Genomic DNA, 393 nt, shown 5'->3' with positions numbered 1-393 from the left:
GTTCAGAAAATGACCTACCTAAATATTTCAATGGCACTCCACAGATAGAAAACAAAGAAGACCACCGGCTTATTCTGCATTTCTTCCAAGCAACCAAAAATAACGAAGAGGACGAAATTCCTCCCAAACAACTATTAAAGAGAGCGAGGATTACGTTGAGACAAATGTTCGTATTATTTCCAAAAGATTTCACGTCGTCAGACAGACCTGTATAAGATTTGGGGTCACACTTGTCCTGACCAGCCCAAAAGCAGCGTTGAGGACCTCGACAACTGCCAGGATCTGGCAGAAGAACATGACGCTGGAAATGGTGTGAAATGTGTCGTAGAAGGAATCTGAAATATGATGCGAGCAGCGTTAGTGTGGCTATCATGCGAGAGGAGGGGGGGGGGG

The 393-nt window shown here is 45.0% G+C and overlaps 1 long non-coding RNA gene across 1 annotated transcript; it reads right to left on the bottom strand.

Annotated features, from left to right (window-relative positions):
* Positions 1 to 10: 10 nt before the first annotated feature.
* On the bottom strand, positions 11 to 386 carry LOC109508641 (uncharacterized). Its single transcript, XR_002166716.1, has 2 exons — positions 208 to 386; positions 11 to 131 (listed from the first exon to the last, which is right to left on the bottom strand). It is a non-coding gene; the product is annotated as an uncharacterized LOC109508641 (long non-coding RNA).
* Positions 387 to 393: the final 7 nt, after the last annotated feature.

This window comes from Hippocampus comes, unplaced genomic scaffold (genome assembly GCF_001891065.2).
Source record: "Hippocampus comes isolate QL1 unplaced genomic scaffold, H_comes_QL1_v1.1 C16394671, whole genome shotgun sequence".
NCBI classification, from domain to species: Eukaryota; Metazoa; Chordata; class Actinopteri; order Syngnathiformes; family Syngnathidae; genus Hippocampus; species Hippocampus comes.
The sequence above is the reverse complement of the archived record's forward strand: the minus strand, read 5'-3'. Positions and strand labels throughout refer to the sequence as shown.